The 16,666-nt window shown below is 42.4% G+C and overlaps 1 non-coding gene across 1 annotated transcript; it reads left to right on the top strand.

Moving 5' to 3' along the window:
- Positions 1-759: 759 nt before the first annotated feature.
- On the top strand, positions 760-868 carry LOC131918096 (U6 spliceosomal RNA). The gene has a single exon (XR_009380845.1). It is a non-coding gene; the product is annotated as a U6 spliceosomal RNA (small nuclear RNA).
- The last annotated feature ends 15,798 nt before the right edge of the window (positions 869-16,666 follow it).

Raw genomic sequence — 16,666 nt, 5'->3', positions numbered from 1 at the left:
AATAAAAACAGATAGAGAAGACTGTACTGTAATTAGCTAATTCCGTCCTTGCTGCCAAGACAGTGAAGGTTCCTCTTTGTGAACACATTCTGCTGCCAACGGCTCAGTTGGAACATTGTGTTTATTTATGAGGGGATCTGAGTGTGAACAATTTGGCTTCAGGATTAAATGAGGGAATAGGTTATATTGATAAATCTGATGTAATATTAATCTTTTAAAGGAAAATTACAGTCACAAAGGGGAGCTCACACGTAAAGTATTGACCATCATACAAAAACATTATAGAACCTGAGAACTCTCTTCCATTTATAGTAGCTCCTTGCTTTCATGCCTCTTGCCTTTTTGAAAACTGGACAGATGTACTGGAGGCAACCTAGCTTGGTGTGATAAGCAGCAGATTAGAACATAGCAGCCCAGAACTAGGTGTAACAGTATCAGGCAGTCCCAGTCAGTGGATAGTTACTACATAAGCGGAACTGTGATGGGCAGTCTAGTGGCAGTCACGAAGTGTATTCATGAATATATGCATGCATTCGAAGTCCCTAAGTCAGGTAAGAATAAGAATATGACAGGGCTGGGCATGCTGGAACACACCAGTATTTCTAGCAATTGGGAGGTGGAGACAGGAGGATCAGGAGTTGAAGGCCATCCTTAAGGCCAGCCTGGGCTACCTGAGGCCTATCTCAAAACACCAAAAAGAAAAGCATATATATAATAGAAATGGAAATAGATCAGTGAATCATAAAATAAATAGAATGAATGCTTGCGTTAGCAGCACATTTACTAAAATTGGAACTACACAGAGAAAAGATTAGTATGGCCTCTGAGCAAGAATGATGTGCAGATCTTTGAAGTGTTGCGTATTTTTTAAGATTCAAATAAAACTTATTTGACAGCATATTTTAAACCTGTAATGTATTTTGCTAATAGAATTTAAAATAATATTTTATCAAAGTCATTATTTTTTAAAATGTCATTATTAAGGTCAGTGTTTCTCTTCTTGTTTTTAATATAAACTGATTTATCACATTTTGGATTAAAATGTTTGGAGGTATATAAGAAAAGGAAATAGAATGAGACAAATGATGAGGAAGATTTCCAAGGAATAGGAGAGAATAATGAGTATTGTTTAGAAAATCAGAGAACTGGGGAACAGAGGAAGTCCTGAATCCTGAGTTGGATAGGTGTTGTAGGTATGGACATGACCATGTAAAGGATCATAAAGCCTCAGACCCATGGCAAAATGGCAAAGCCTAGCCCCCGAGTAAGGCTCAGTGATGGCAAAGCCTTTCTAGGTCTGTGTGTGGATGTTGGTATGTGGGCGGGCATGTCCACTGTAGCTTTCCCCTCAGGGTAATTATGACATGACCACTGCTCCCTCACAGAGACTGCTCCTACAGGTATTAGCTAGATCCTCCTTTGTTCAGTTGTATACCATAAACCCCACCTCCCTGTTCATCTGTATACCATAAACCCCACCTCCTTTGTTCAATTGTATACCATAAACCCCGCCTCCCTGTTCATCTGTATACCATAAACCCCACCTCCTTTGTTCATCTGTATACCATAAACCCCGCCTCCCCGTTCATCTGTATACCATAAACCCCGCCTCCCCGTTCATCTGTATACCATAACACCACCTCTGCCATTTCTTTGTCCCCTCACTGCCCCTCGCTGTCAGATCAAATCCCCGGAGTTGTGCAAGGCTGTGGCAGAGAATGAAAAGCTTGTCAGCAGTTCCCACCTGTAGTCCCAATTACTTGAGAAGCTTCAATTACTCATTTGAGCTCAGGCATTTGAGACTAGCCTGGAGAACATAGCAACATCCCATCTCAAAAATAAAATATAAAATTTAAGTTGGTTCTAGAAAAGGAGTGCCATTCTGGTGGATTGGAGAAGGTGGGAGTGAGACCGGGACGCTCTCACTCTGAGGTAAAGTTAGATATGGATGCATGCGTTACTGACGACATACCAATTTTGTGTAAGGATAAAGGAGAATATAAGCTCAACCTGGGGTGTGTAGTAATTATTGAAATAATAAAGATTTGTATAGTGTTTTCACATGCATTTGAGAATTATAACAGTTTTGGGGGGCATTTATTACAACTCCCAATACATTCGTGCCCCTGTATGATTTCCTTTGGAAAGACTGGGATTTGAGCCCATTGCCACTTACAGGTAGTGTAACCTGGGACACAGTCCTCAGAATTACTGACTCTCGGTCTTATGTGTCATGCACCATAGCTAGTGAGTTGTCTCAGGGCTGCTGCATAGGCTCTGCACTGCCTTGTTCTGGGGCAGCAGCCACACAGGCCAGGCCTTGTCAGTGCATTTCCACCAAGAGCCATCAGTAAATATTATCAGCTTTTCCAACAATGAGATATCTGGTACTACAACTCAAAATTGTCACAGCAACCAATGTATAAACATATAAGTGAGAATATTCTTTTTTTTTAAGTCTTGTTATGTAGCCCAGGCTATGCCCCGCCATGCCAAGCTTTGCAATGTGATTATATTCTAAGAAAATGTTCATTTCTAAAAAGAGAGGTAGGACCAGACTAACCCACATTCTGAAGTTTGATAATCAAACAGACCAAATCTGAATGGTAAACCTTTAAGTTGTGAAATTCTGTGGTACAGATTATTTTGAGAAGGAAATTTAAGAATATATTACTTTTCTAGTCTAGTTCATGTGGCTCCTGCAGCATAAAAGCCGACCAGTGGATTCTTAAGTAAGCCATTTAAAACCTTCCCTTTAACTCCAGAATTCTCAGTTGGGAGATAAAAGCCATCCTCTATCAAATTAACTATAATTAGGTATGTGAGTAAGAGCGCTAATATGTAGATGTTGTTCTGGATTTCTTAAAGGCAGGCTAAGTAGAAATTATAGCTGAGACATTGTAACTGAGTACCACTGCAGTAACATCCTTGAGTACAATACAGCAAGGAGCCTACAGCCTAAGCACTGGACTGCTCAGTGTTTCATGTGGGTTTCAGTCTTTGTGCCAACTAGGAAAGATTTTTATCTGGAGGAAATATGTACTGCTTTGGAACTTCTGGCTTTGCAGAATTATCATATAGTAATAATGTCTTGATTTGTTGAAGTCCATAGAATTTCTGACAGCTTACCATGATCTCATTCTTGAAATATGATTATTAATATTAATTAATATTAATATTCTACTGGGGTACTTAGGGAGTGGGCTGATACGGGCTTTTCAAATGAGTTAGAGCCCTGTCAACACTGTTCCTCTATCTGCTTGCTTGTTAACTCAGGGTTTCTATTGCTGTGAAGAGACACCATGACCTTATAAAAGAGACTTATAAATGAAAACATTTAATAGGGTGGCTTACTTACAGTTTCAGAGGTTCAGTCCATTATCATCATGACAGGGAGCATGGCAGTGTGTAGGCAGACATGGTGCTGGACAAGTAACTCAGAGTCTTACATCTTGAAGTCAACAGGAAATGGTCTCAGTGTCACACTGAGGGAAGCTTGAGCAAAAGAGACCTCAAAGCCCGCCCCCACAGTGACACACTTCCTCCGACAAAGCCACACCTTCCAACAGTGCCCCTCCCTTTGGGGGCCATTTTCTTTTAATCTACCACACTTGTTCATTTGGAAAGGTTTATTCCAGACCATTGGAGAGTTAGCAATCATGGCTGCATGGAGCATGTGGTGGAGGCTGCTCCTCTCAAAGTAGCTGAGAAGGAACAAAACAAAACAGTTCTGTTCCTTTAAATATTTTCTGAGATTTTGTTTTGTTTGTTTTGTTTTGAGACAGGGTTCTCTGTGTAGTTTTGGAGCCTTTCCTGGAACTCTGTAACCCAGACCAGCCTCGAGCTCACAGAGATCTGCCTGCCTCTGCTGCCACCGCCGCCGCCGCCACCCAGCTTCTGAGATGTTTTTTAACCTCAGTTATTTGAAAAGTTTGTTTATCAGATTATATTAGTCAAATGTTGATTTTTCACTAGGGCTAGTATTGACACTTGGTCCTCTCTTGCACCTTGTAGGTTCCAGGGAGAAAACTCAGGTACTCGGGCTTGGTAATGAGTGCCTTTACCCACTGAGCCATCTTTCAGGCCCTCCTCTGAGTCTTGAGTGAAGGGTAACAAGTTCATTGATCTTTTTAGGACCTCATTGGCTAATCCTATTTAAAATTTTCCATTGTAGGGTTGATTATAATGTTGCATTGAGTTATCATTGTAACTTTATTCATCAACTTGTTTTGTTTTGTTTTGTGTAGCCTCAACTGGTCTGTGACTCACTATGTAGACCAGGCTGGCCATGAACTTACAGAGATCTGCCTGCCTGCCTCCCTAAAGGCATGTGCCATTATACCATTATATCCAGATTATGCCCTTAATAACAAGATGTCTTTTATAGTTATCATATCACCATAGAATAAGATTTTTTTTTTGTTTGTTCAGTTGTTTTGAGATAAGGTCTCACTGTGTAGTGTCAGAAGTCTGGAACTTCCGGTGTAGACCAAGCTGAAGCTAGAAGTATTGGTGTAGGCTTGCAATCTAAGCACTTGGGAGGTAGAGGCAGGAGGATCAGGAATTTAAGGCCATCCTCTCTTAGTGAGGTCAGTCTGGGCTACATGAGATCCTGTCTCAAAAATAAAAATAAATGAAAAAGACTGGGCTATCCGTGACCTTATAGTGGTTCTCCTGCCTCTGCCTCCCAGCTGCTAGGACTGGAAGTGTACATACACTGCCTTAACCAGCTAGGATTTCCTATTTCTTTTCTTCTTTCTTTCTTTTCTTCTCTTTATTCATTTATTTTGGTTTTTTGAGACATAGTTTCTCGGTGTAGCCCTGGCTGTCCTGGAACTCACTTTGTAGAGCAGGCTGGCCTGGAACTCATGAAGATCTTCCTGCCTCTGCCTCCCAAATGGTGGGATTAAAGGTGTGGGCCACCACTACCTGGCTGATTTCCTATTTCTAAATTTGAAAATATTTCATTTTCTTTATTTTTTTACTTTTTTATTATTTTTTTATTTTTTTTTTGGTTTTTTTCAAGACAGGGTTTCTCTGTGTAGCTTTGCGCCTTTCCTGGATCTCACTTTGTAGACCAGGCTGGCCTCGAACTCACAGAGATCTGCCTGGCTCTGCCTCCCAAGTGCTGGGATTAAAGGCGTGCGCCGCCGCCGCCGCAGCCGCCGCCGCCGCCGCCGCCGCCACCACCACCACCCTGCTCATTTTCTTTATTTTTATAGGAACATTATATGTATTATACTTTAAATTTTTACTATGGTAAGAGATATATCATTGTAAAATTATGAAATATGTTTGTATTATGGCACACTATTTATCATTCTAGTCACTTTAAACAACTTGGTAGTATTAGGTATATTCTCAGTATATAATCACCACAGTCTTACCTCCAGAATATTTTCATCATTCTGAGTAGAAGACACTCAAAAAGCCAAAAAAAGGCTAAATAGAACTCTGTACTCATTAAACATCAAGTCTCCCTTCTCCCAGGCTCTGGTAAATTTTTTTCAGTTTTGCTTATATATGAATTTGCTTTTTCATGTTCTGAAATATTATTTTTATATTTTATAGAAATATCTTTATTTAATCTCAACTGTAGCCCTGGCTAGTCTCAAACTTGCTACAATCCTCCTGCTTCAGCCTCTTGAGTTGCTAGATTACAGGCATGAGCTACCATGCCCAGCTTCAGAATTTCATTGGCTGAATAGTTGTGTGTGTGTGTGTGTGTGTGTGTGTGTGTGTGTGTAAAACATTTTGTTTATCTAATCTGTCTATTGACATTTGGATTCTTTCTCTCTCTTTTTTTTTTTTTTGTTTTTTCCAGACAGGATTTCTCTGTGTAGCTTTGCGCCTTTCCTGGGACTCACTTGGTAGCCCAGGCTGGCCTCAAACTCACAGAGATCCACCTGGCTCTGCCTCCCAAGTGCTGGGATTAAAGGCGTGCGCCACCACCGCCCGGCTTCTTTCTCTCTTTTGATTAGTGTGAATAAGCTATGTGTGAGTGTGTGTGTGTGTGTGTGTGTGTGTGTGTGTGTGTGTGTGTAAAACATTTTGTTTATTTAATCTGTCTATTGACATTTGGATTCTTTCTTTCTTTTGATTAGTGTGAATAAGCTCTGTGTGTGTGTGTGTGTGTGTGTGTGTGTGTGTGTGTGTGTGTCCCCACGTGTGTTGCTGGGGATAAACTGAGTGCCTCCTGCATGCTAAGCAAGCACTTTACCAGAGTTACATCCTTACCTCATAATGCTACCTTTAGATACTGTTTTGAGTCCTTGATTTCAGTGTTTTGGTCATATATGTAGGAGTAGAATTGTGGGATTACATGGTAATTTTACGCCTAACATTTGAAAAACTGTCAACATTTTTCACATTATAATTTAAGAGTTCAAAATCTTAATTTTAGTTAATTATTTTTTTAGACAAGATGTCATGTAGCCCCGGCCTTAAACTGTGTAGCTCAGGATAACCTTGAACTTGCTTCTGATCCTCCTTTGTCCACCTGCCAAGTGCCAGGATTACAGGTGTATGCTAGCATGCCCAGCTGTGCAGCGCTGAGATCAGCCCAGGGCTTCATGCGTGTTAAACAGTACAGTACAGCTGATCTACATCCCCAGCCCTAAGTGTTGATTGTTTATTTTAAGGTAAGACATGTCTTAGGATTTCATAAATCACCATATGGAGACAATAGCATTTCTAGAGTTGCCCTTTTAGAATTTTCTTTTTCACTTCTTTAGATCTAAAACACTTGATCTTGATTTCCTTGGCATACATTCACTGAGAAGCTAGAAAAATTTTACATTCCAGTAGCACGTGAAACATGCTAAAAATAGATCATGTCACTTTCCAAAGAGTTAGCACTTAGGGCTCCCAAGCAGACTAAAACTCACACGATGACAAAACACTAGATTTTTCTCTTCCTTGTTAAAAAAGAAAAAAAAGATTTTTTATTTAAATTTTATTAGTGTGTGTGTGTGTGTGTGTGTGTGTGTGTGTGTGTGTGTGTGTGTATGTGTCGTGTGAGGCATGAATGCTTTGTTGCTTGTGTGGAAGTCAGAGGACAACTGGTCTGTCTTTTCTTTCCCCTGTGTAGGTTCTGGGGCTCGAACTCAGATCGTCAGGCTTGGTGGCAAGCACCTTCACCTGCAGAGCCATCTTATTGGCTCTAGATTTTTACCTCCCACAAAATTTTTGTTTCTAAATATGTATAAACAGTAGTGGCGTCCAAAGTTAAATCTGCATTGTATCCAATCTGTTATCAATATCATAGTTTGAAAATAAATAACAACAAGCTGGGCATGCCAGTGCACTCTTAGAATCCTGGCACTTGGCAAGACTGACATGGGGTAGGCTTGTGAGTTCAAGGCTAGCCTGGGCTACATAGCAAGGATCTGTTTAGGCTGGGGAGAGTTGGTGCAGGAGGGAAATGGGGCAGGGAGAAATGGGAAAAAGAACAAGAGAAGAGAGAAGGAGGAGGAGGAAGGGGGAGAGATGGACCCAAGCACTCAAAACAGGAAAAATAAAACAGTACTTAACAGGCAAAGAATTTAGTACTTACTATGTACCAGCTCCTTTGCTGAGCACTATAAACCCATTATCTAATTTAATCCCCTCAACAGCACACACCGGGTCAAAGTTCTCACTATACTGTGCAGATGAGAAGCAAGGCACACAGGCAGGTTAAACAGGTGTCAAAGGTCAGGTCAAGTCAAAAGTGGTAGGTTCAGATTTAATTTAAATCATCTTTAAGTTTATTTAGTGACACTTGTTGGCCCTGATGACGAAGATAATGTCTTTAATTCTGCGTGGAGTTCACGGCAAGATGAGCCCATTTATGGACACGTTTATAACAAGGCAACTGGACCTCCATTAAGGCGCTTCGAAGACCGTCCGCTCCCATACCCCGGGCTTTAGTTGGTGTAGTCCCCGGATTCACTATTTTCTTGGTATTTTAGGTACCGGCAGCTCATATACGAGCCGATGATAATTGGATCACATAGGTCCCCGGTGCAGTTCACTGCCGGCACTTGTCACTTGCTTTTTGTTACAGCTTCTGTGGTGTCTCTTCTCCCTACTTCCTTGAAACTTGGTGCTTTCTGGAAAAATATCTTTATGTCAGCCTCATAAAGACAGGAGTCTTTGAACAGTCCTTGCTAATACATACTCAACAAACATTTGATGAATAACTATGTGAGTGCATTGCTTCACTTGAGTTTTTAAATCAGCACACCAGGTTATGGATTTTTTTTTTTTTCAGAGTTGAGGACCAAACCCAGGGCCTTGCGCTTGCTAGGCAAGCGCTCTACCACTGAGCTAAATCCCCAACCCCAGGTTATGGATTTTACTATGACATTTCCATATATAGTTTGTTTCTGTTGGCTCCCCCCACCCCCCACAGTCCTCCCCCAATCCATTGCTTCCTCTTTATAAACTCTTGTCAAATAAGATCATGGAAATTGCTGCTAATTACTGTGGTTGTTGATCTCTGCTCCCCCAATTTTCCATAGCCATACTTGTAATTATATATGTCTTCATGAGTATGTTAAAGTAGTGTAGTGACAAAGGGCATGGATTTTGGTGTCATGCCGCCCTGAGATTGTCCCTGGCCCCAGGACTAATTATGTATGCTTAGGCAAGGCACTAAGCATCTCAAACCTCAAGTTTCTTGTCAGGAAAATGTCCTTTGATAATATAACAGTCCCTTGTGTTTTTTCTTTATACAGTTTTAATTACCTGTAATCAACTGCCATACAAAAATAATAAATGGAATTTCAGAAATAATAACTCATGTGCTATTCTGAGTTGCATGACAGGATCCCACACCATCTGCCGGGGATGAGGTTCATCCCTGCGTGCAGCGTATCCAGGCTGTATATGCTACCCACCTGAGAGTCATATAAGACCCATCTTGGTTATGAGGTCAGTGGATGATGTGGCAGTGCTTCTTATGTTACTCAACACCCCTGCATCCCAACGCACAGCAGTGATGCTGGCAGTTCAGACAGGCTTCTGAAGACTGCGCACCACTTTCTTTAAAGGAAAACCAGATTGTTCTTGGCTTAAAAGGAGAGAAGAAATTAATATGCTGAGGTTGCTAAGCTACTCAATACACCATTTTGGGAGACTACATTCACATTGTGTGTGTCTTTGTGTGTGTCTTCGTGTGTGTGTGTGTGTGTGTGTGTGTGTGTGTGTGTGTGTGTGTGTGTTTAGACAGGGTCTCACTATGTAGTCCTGGCTAACGTGGAACTTGATTTGTATACCAGCCTGGCCTTGAACTCACAGAGATCTGCCTCTGCCTTCTGCCTTCTGCTGGGACTAAAGTTGTACATCAACATGCTCAACGATTCATGTGACTTTTATGATAGTATAATTATTATATTTATTTGATCTCTCCTGTGCCTAGATAATAAATTAAACTTTATTATAGGTTGTATGTCCAAGGAAAAGTAGCATACTTGGGGTTCAGTATCATCCCCGATTTCAGGCCTCCACTGAGAGTGTTAGACTTTATGTCCAGTACGGAGGGAGGGCTGCTGTATGATTATAAAAGATGACACACTTGATTTGGTAACGTCAGTTCAGGACTCGTAATGGTTAACCACCTTTTCCCCATTTCAACTGACTTACTGTTTGTTCAGTTGTAGAAGATAGATCAAAGAGCTAAAAGACTCTGGTTTTTAGGATACAACTTGGTAATTTGCATTATTCCACTTATGCACTTCAGTGGCTAAAACACAGACTATGAATAAGGCAAAGTAAATTTAAAAAAGTGCCGCTGGGCGGTGGTGGCGCACGCCTTTAATCCCACCACTCGGGAGGCAGAGGCAGGCGGATCTCTGTGAGTTCGAGGCCAGCCTGGGCTACCAAGTGAGTTCCAGGAAAGGCGAAAGCTACACGGAGAAACCCTGTCTCAAAAACAAAACAAAACAAAACAAAAAAAAAAAAAAAAAAAAAAGTGCATGTGCACCAGTGACTACTACTTCATTATCATGTCCGAACTACAGAAAGTCCAACAGGGTTGCTATGTGCTATTTGTTACTAAGGTATGCAAATAAAAATTTAAAAATAATGAAATATACATAAGGCTTTGGATGTAGCTCAGTCTGTAGAGCACTTGCCTAGCATGCCTCAGCCCTGGATGCAATCCCCAGCACCACAGAACACAGGGCGTGCTGGCACAGATCTGTAGTCACAGTACTCAGAAGTGGGAGGCAAGAGATCAGGCGGCCGAGGACATCCTTGGCTACACACTGAGCTGAATGCCAGTCCTGTCTCAGAAAAAAGAATATGTCTATTTTAAACTCTGCTATGACTAAAGGAATTCCTTGTGGGAATGAGTCAGACCTAAAGGTTGGTAGCAGTGGTCTTACTAATTTTATAGATAACATGCTGTGTGAATATCAAGCTACAAAGACCTAATAGATACCAGAATTGTCATTATCAAGTAAAGTATAACTGAATTTGAAGCATTTACCCCTGGGCTCAATTCCAATGGTAAGATCAGATCTTGAAAGTACAAATGGGAAGCAATTTATATAAGTGATTGTATTCTATGTAATATTATAGATCTTCAGCTAAACTTCACATTTTAGTAATCACCTGGAGCAGGAAAGAACTTAATAGGAAAAAGAAGAAAACTGTTTTCTCTCATCTCTCAATATGAATATTTCTACCTTTAAGCCCCCTTCCCAGTGGGTGCTGCTTTGAGACCAAAACAATAACATCTCCTTTCATTTAGATGTAAACATGGCAGATGGCTTAGGGCCAGGCTGACGCTTTCCTGATGCAATGGATGGAATTAATCTTGAGAGCCTATGAGACTGGGACAAGAGTTGTCCTGGCTTTACTAACTCCATTACATAACTAAAGGTGGGGTGGGGATGGGCTGAACTATGTGAATGGTGGAGTTTTGCCGTCTATTAGGTCTTCAGAGCTGTTATTCATACAGCATGATAAATAATCTGCTTATCTAAACGGGCAAGACCCCTGCTTAGGTCTGACTCAACTCTCACAAGGAATTTCCTTTACTCATGATGCATACTTTAAATATATGTGAACATGGTCTTTTCTCAACAATTTCCCCAGCCTGTCTAAAATTATATCATTATTCACCAATCATGTGCCATTTAGCGTGAACTCAGTCCATCAAGCAGCTGCTGATGCCTGCCTGACATGCATCGAGATAAGGAGGTATTGAAAGGTGCTGGAGGAAAAAAATCATTTTATGCTCAAGATAATGAAGCTGTGGCTTGAAGTGGGAGTTGAAGTAGCAGCTTCAGGAAGGAGGTTGGCAGATGACACAGAGCCAGCTAAAGACAAGGAGGACAGCAAAGTAAGGTTGGAATGAAGGACACATTCAGAGAGGTAGACAAGTGACTGTGTGTGTGTGTGTGTGTGTGTGTGTGTGTGAGAGAGAGAGAGAGAGAGAGAGAGAGAGAGAGAGAGAGAGGGAAAGAGGGAAAGAGAGCGATGGGGGAGGGAGAGCGAGCTCAGAGGGCTATGTACAGTATCAACTTAGATAAACAGGCAAGGGTTATAGAGCGAGAGCAGCTGTGTGGATTATGTGGTTGTCAAGTTGGTTTTTTAGGGGGTTTGCTAAGAATTAGAACAACCTCTGAGTGTTTGCTCTGTGGTTAGCAGGAAGGATGCCAACATTGGAGCCATCTTCTTTTACTCTTTCAGTCTGACCTTATACCAGGATTAAGTATTCTGCAAATAGAATGGGTTCACATTCCTAAAGGTGTTCCCCATAGACATGATATTTCTGTTTTGCCAGAGATGGTGGTGGTGGCGGCACACACTTTAATCCCAGCATTTGGGAGGCAGAGGCTGGCAGATCTCAGTGAGTTCGAGGCCAGCCTGATCTACAAAGCAAGTTCCAAGACAGCCAGAGCTGTAACACAGAGAAACCCTGTCTTGAAACCCAAAAAAAGAGAGCTATTTCTGTCTAAAACACTGGCTGGCCATGAGTATAACATGTGGAGTTCATTCTACTTTTTATCCTCCCCCCCCCCCCCCCGGTGGGGGAGTGCTTAAGTATAAGAAACATAAGTTTGATACTTTAGTTGATAATTAAAATGATGGTGGCAGTCTGATGTACCATGTTGTCAGGATCTTTGTCAGAAAGAACAGATTGTAATTGATTCTGTTGTTCCCGATCTGTGACAACCAAAGGCTGTTAGAGTCCATTGCCCACTCGCTCTCCTTGTCACTTGTAAAAACAGTAAGGTAGCAAAGGACAAAAAAAGATGTCAGGGGAACTGGCTTAGCATTGTTAGTGCTCGACTTGTTTGACCTGGGGCAAACTCTGCCAAGCTTGATTTGTTTTTTGATTTATACAATGAAAACAGTATATCTCCTTTGCTCATATGGAAACCTGGATTGTGAAGACGGGATTATAAAGTTGTGAGCACCTTTTAAACTACAAGGCAAAATATTTAAAAAGTCTTAGCCTTGGAGGCTGGGGAGAGGGCTCAGCAGTTAAGAGCATTTGCTGCTCTTGCAGAGGACCAAGGTTTGGTTCCCAGCACCCATATGGCAGCTAACAACCACCGGTCACTTTAATTCCAAGGGATCCAACTCTCTCTTCTGACCTCTGAGAGCACCAGGCATGTACACAGTGCACATACACACACACACACACACACACACGCATGCAGGCAAAACATTCGTATGCATAAAATTACATTAAAAAAACAAAAGACAAATAGTCTGAGCCTGTTCACTTCTCTTACCTAAGATCATATTTAGTGTAAGAGGAGCCGAAATGGGCATGTTCCTGCCACGTAAGTGCCTCTGTTAAACTGCTACACAGGTTGAATGTACGGGGAAGCAATTATAAATGTGAAAAAGCCATGTGGACATCACACAAAGGAAGAGACACATGCTTGAGATCCCAGACGTAGGAATGGCTTCTCGGGATTGTTGTCACACTGTTCCTTCAGAGATGCAGGCAAAAGGGCAAAGGCTCCCAGGACTGGGTAACTATACATGTAAATGCAGGGGATGGATCTCAGGCCTCGGTAGTCAGTCTTCCAGATTTGAAAACAGCATTGCTAGGAGGCGTCTGGGTCATCTATGAATTAGTTCTTTGTCTTGTTCTCATTACAAAGGCTTGGCTGGCCTGGAACGCTGTATAAACCTGACGGGCAAACCTTCAGCAATCCTCCTGCCTCTGCCTCCTAAGCAATGGGCATGTATTATGTATCTGAATTTTTGTACATTATTGTACAATGTCTGCAAAATTAAGCATTGTGGAAACCTGCAGGAGCACAGGTCCTGGAGACCTTGTCCAGGGGACCGTGGATGGGGCTGTATCTGACCCCAGAGCCACCACGCATGAGTTTCTTCTCAGCCATCATGCCCAAATTCATCTGCCTTTAAACTGGTGAAGCCCTGCTTCTTTGATGTGTGGATCTTCCAGCGGCCAGAAAACTTGAACTCTCCATAGGGCCTTGATCATGCTCCTTATTCTGCAGCTTGGTGTGGATAGACATGATGACCTGGCTGATGTGAACCCTGGACTTGTCCCCTTAGGCTTCCCCAAAACACCCTGCATACTTGTCTGGAGCCTAGACTTTGACAGCACTGAGATGGCAAAACACATACATAAGAAGAAATAATCTTTAAATAAAAAATAAAATAAGCATATTTCCGTTGACGTTCGTTGATAGTTTAGAAAGCTTTGTTAACATTGCTTTCTCTGACCTTTACAGGCATTCACGGTACACACACACACACACACACACACACACACACACACACACACAAAGATGAAGAATAAAAAACAACAAAATGAAAATGTAAGGGCTTCAGCTCTCTCTGCTTTATTCTACAAAGTTTATGGTTCATTTTAATATTTAAGATTCAGATATTGGAATAATAGTTCTAGTCTTAATGCTCGCTCCCTGAATTTTTTCTTAGGTTTATCCAGATTAAATGAAAATTTGATGTTTTCTAAAAGAAATTTTAACTGGACATATCCAGCTGTTGCATTTATAAATAGCTGCAGATGTCTACAGTAATGAAGGATTTACTCAGGTTGTTATGGCAACTAAAATTCCACAGAACCTCAAAGATAAGCTATATTAAAGGAAGAGAGTACATTAAATGTACATTTAACCCAATTACACAATGAAATTATTGCTTACTGTCTATCATTTTAGATTTTAAAAGAGAAATTAGTTTTAGCTCAGCAAGAGAGTCTCCCACTAAATTACAGGCTTGAGTATTCTTTGAAGGGTTTGCTGTAGCAGTAGTAGAGTGTGCTGACCATTTTAACCCCCTCTCCCCTCCCGTTGCGTCCTCCATCAGCCCTCCCTCTCTCAACTCTGTTTCCGTAGTGTTGAGAGTGGAGCACAGGATGTCAGTATGTTAGGCAAATGTCCCACCTCTGAGCTATGCCCCCAGACCCAAACTGTCCTTTTGGTCCTCTTTGTACTGAGTTGCGTGCTTATTTAAATCTGTCGGCTAAGGCCCAAGGTATGCTTCTGAGTCCATGGAATATGGCGAAGACTGCACTGGACTTTAAATCTATGATCTCACCATAAAGACTCATCCAACCGGACTTAGAGTTGTACTCTTTGAAGGCCAGTGGATAAGCTGATCCTTCTGGATGTGGTAGTGCACACTTATAATCTCAGCAGTCAGAGACTAAGTAGAAGGATTGCAAGTTTGAGGCCAACCTGGACTGACAGCAAAATTCAAAAATAAATACTTTGCAAACTAGAGAGATGGCTTCGTAGTTAAGAGCACTTGCTGCTCTTGCAGAGAAACCAGGTTCAGTTCTCGGTACCAGCATGGCAGCTCACAACCATCTGTAACTCCAGTACCATGAGATCTGACACCTTCTTCTGGCCTCTGTAGAAACCTGCATGCACATGGTACCACATACATACACACAGGCAAACACGTATGCACATAAAAATCAATGTTTAAAAAATTAAACCAGTTTCTCTCCATGGGAGGCCTTACCCTTTTAGAGGAGGGGATGCAGGGGGCGGGGAGGCTAAGGGGTGGAGCAAGAGAAGGGATGAGAGGGGGATCTGTGGTTGGTAGTAAAATGAATAAAAAAATTTCTTTAAAAGTAAAAAATTCTACAAAAAAAACCCAGTTTCTATATAGTGAGTCTGGGAGTAAGATTCTATAATCAGTGTCGTTTTCTCTGTTTTGGTGCTGGTGATAAAACTCAGGACCTTGAAAATACTAGGCAGTGCTTTGACCCCGAGCTATACCCATCTGCTAGAAATGTGTGTGTAGGGGGGAGGGGGTGGTGGTTGTGGTTAGACAGATAGCCAACATTGGCTTTGAATTTGCCATGTACCTCCATGGGCCTTGAGCTCCTGCCTCAGTGTCCTGGGTACTAGGATGCAGGCACACCCTGCCATCCCACTCCCAGAGAGTCAAAAGCAGTACTCACTGTCATGCAGACATTTTTTATAGATTTACTTTTATTTATGTGCATGTATCTGTATGTATATGGCATGTGTTTGCTGGTGCCTGCAGAGCCCAAAAAGCATTGGTCCCCCGTGTCAGGTCCGAAGGAAACTCCACTCCCCTAAATTCTGGCACCCTCTACCAAAGGCGCCAATCCTCATCACTGTCAGAAGGACAGATGGCTATCTGTGGTGTCTATTAGCATACCAAAGCACATGCCGGCTTCCATGCTCACTCAGTACCTGTGGCTTTTCTCAGCTCTCCTCACCTCGCCCCTGCTCTCAGCTTCTCCGCTGTGGGCTTTCCTCCCCCAGCTGTCATTCCTATGTAACCTGCCACTTCAGCCATGCTCTCTCCTGACCCCTCTCCTTTGGTAGTCTCTTTCCTCTTTTCTCTCCCTCTCCCCCTCTTCTTCCCTCTCTCCCCTCATGGCCTGGTCCAGTCTGCTGGCTCTGTTCAGTCTACTTTCTCTCCATGCACTGGACTCTTCCAGATGTCTCTAGCTGTATTCTCTTTCTTATCTACTAGAAAAACCTCCCCCTCGACCATACCTTGGAGCAGTCATTTCTTCACTTTGTACACCCTGGAGCTGGAGTTAACAGGCAGTTGTAAGCTTCCAGACATGGGTGCTAGGATCCAAACTCAGGTCTGCTAGGAGACCAGCAAGGGCTCTTAACCAGAGCCGTCTCTCTAGCCCCAAGGTTTACTTTTATTATATATGTGCATTTGGGTGTGGGGGGATCTGTGCACGTGGGGGGAGTGTGTGCACGTGGGGGGAGTGTGTGCACGTGGGGGGAGTGTGTGCACGTGGGGTAGTGTGTGCACATGGGGGAGTGTGTGCATGTGGGGGGAGTGTGTGCATGGGGGGAGTGTGTGCACGGGGGGAGGGGGAATGTGTGCACGTGGGGGGAGTGTGTGCACGTGGGCAGGTGCCTTCAGAGTCTAGAAGAGGATATTGGATCCCCTGGGATTGGAGTCACAGGTGGTTGTAGGGTGCCTGATGTGGGTGCTGGGAACCGAACCTGGGTCCTCTGCAAGAGCAGTAAGTGCTCGTAACTGTTGAGCCCTCTCCAGCCCTAATACATGCATTTTTAAATAAAGCTGAATAGTGTACTCTAGGTTTATAGTGAAGGAGTGGTCTATCTTGTTCTTTCAACCCCGTGGCTTTCCTTTGTGGCAACTACGTTTTAAATGATCTAAATTGTTTCCTTTAGGATTTATCTCTTTCCTA

Source organism: Peromyscus eremicus, chromosome 8a, assembly GCF_949786415.1.
Source record: "Peromyscus eremicus chromosome 8a, PerEre_H2_v1, whole genome shotgun sequence".
Lineage (NCBI taxonomy): Eukaryota > Metazoa > Chordata > Mammalia > Rodentia > Cricetidae > Peromyscus > Peromyscus eremicus.
This window is presented reverse-complemented; position numbering and strand designations above follow the sequence as displayed.